A 2500-nucleotide genomic window follows, 5' to 3' on the forward strand; every position below is an offset into this window, starting at 1 on the left:
ACACATTATATATACATAGATATACATAGATATACATATATATACATATATAAATACATATACATATATACACATACATATATATGTATATACATATACATACATACATGTATATACATACATATATACATATAAATACACATACATATATATACATATATACATATACATATATATACAGTATACACATACATATATATGCATACATATATATATATATATATATATATATATATATATATATATATATACATTGTATATATATAGATAACTATATATGCATTCATATATATACATTACATATATAGTTATGTGTATATATGCATATATATACACATATATATTATACATATGTATATATATGCATACACGTGTATATACACATAAATGTATATAGATGCACACATTATACATTTTCATATGTATATGTATACATACATGTATACATATATGTATAAACATGTATATGTATACATACATGTATATATACACATGTATGTATATATATCTTCATATATAAGTATATATTTACATATGCATATACATATATTTGCATCTAAATATATATAAATGTATATTCAAATGTGCGTGTACATGTATATCTATATTTATATAGATTGAAATATATAAGTATATATAAATATATATACATATATAGACATATAAATATATAAATATATATAAATACATTAATGTATATAAATACATTAATGTATATATAAATGTACGTATATGCAAATGTATATAAATATATGTGTTTTTAGTGTAAAATGTGTATAAAAATATAAAAATTGTGAGAATGTTTATGTATTATATATATATATATATATATATATATATATATATATATATGTGTGTGTGTGTGTGTGTGTGTGTGTGTGTGTGTGTGTGTGTGTGTGTGTGTGTGTGTGTGTATATATATATATATACATATATATGTATATATACATATATTTAATGTATGTTTATATTGTATTATTTATTAGTAGTAGTATTATTAGCATTATCAGATTTTTAATCATTATTGTTATTATCATGACTAATGTTATTGTTATTGTTGCTATCATTATTGTTATTAACACTGTTGTTACTACTATTATTACAATTATCATCTTTATAATTGTAATCATTATCATTATAATTATTGGCTTTTTTTTCTCATTAGATATATTGTGTTTGCGTCTGTGTGTGTGAGATAAATAGAGAGAGAGAAAGAAACAAAAAGGTAAATAGAGAGAAGTAAATAGAAATATAAAAAAATAGAAAACGTAAAAACAGAAAGAAAAAGAGAAGAGGCAGAGAAAAAAGGAGAAAAAGAGAGAAAGAAAGAAAAGATGTATATATATATATATATATATATATATATATATATATATATATATATATTGTACATATCCAAACACACGTCCAACCAAAAACACGAGGGCGCCCCACACGCAGCGGCGCTAATGAACGTACACCTTTAACACACAACATACATCTTCATGAAAGAGTAATAATATATACGTCATAAAAAAGCGCGTTATATAGTGATAAACAGATTTAATGTTCTATGTTATTGCTTCAAAAAAAGACCATAGATAAAGAGAATCGAAAAAAATAAAGATAATAGAGAACCGGCCAGAGAAAAGTAAAAAATAAAAAAAAATAAAAAAAAATAAAAAAATAAAAAAAAGAACAGACAAAAGAAATAGACAAGTTAAAAAAATAATAATAGTAATAAAAGGAAATGCTTTTTTCGAGTTACAAAATTATTGAACAAAGAACTAATCTGGTGGAGACGGAATGCAGGAAGGAAGGCTGATTCAGGAAAGGATATCAAACAATTGCTCTTTAGGGAAATTCCCAAGAAATGTATATGAAGTATAAAGTATCTAAAAATATGCAGAGAGAGGGAAAGATGAAACCGTGAGATAAATAGAGAAAAGGGGAGAGAATTGGAGAGGGAAATGTGTGGGTGAATAGTACGAGACAAGGAGAAAAAAAAAAGAGAAATGAGAAAAGGAAGGAATGGATAAGTGAATGAGAGTATGAGGGAGAAAGCGAGAGTGAAGGGGGGAGAGAGATAGAGAAAAAAAGAGAAAGATAAATTGACAGAGCGAGAAACATGGAGAGAGAGAGAAAAAAAGAGGGAGGAGGGGAGGGAGGGAGAATGTAAAGGAGAAAGAAAGAAGGAGGAGACAGAGAAAAAAAAAGAAAAAGGGGTGAGGGGGGAGAGTGAGAGAAAAGGAGAAAAAAAAGGAAAAGGGGAGAGGGAGAGAAGAGAGCAAAAAGGGAGAAAAAAAGAGAAGGGGAGAGAGAAAAATAAAAGCGAGGGAGAGAAGGAAGAGGGGGGAGAAAAGGGAAGGGGGAGAGAAAATGAGAAAGGTAGAGAAAAAGAAAGAGGAGGGGGGAGAAAGGAGAGAGAGAAAGAAAAGGGGAGGGATAGAAGAAGGAGAGAGAGAGAGAGAGAGAGAGAGAGAGAGAGAGAGAGAGAGAGAGAGAGAGAGAGAGAGAGAGA

Source organism: Penaeus chinensis, chromosome 25 (genome assembly GCF_019202785.1).
Source record: "Penaeus chinensis breed Huanghai No. 1 chromosome 25, ASM1920278v2, whole genome shotgun sequence".
NCBI lineage: Eukaryota > Metazoa > Arthropoda > Malacostraca > Decapoda > Penaeidae > Penaeus > Penaeus chinensis.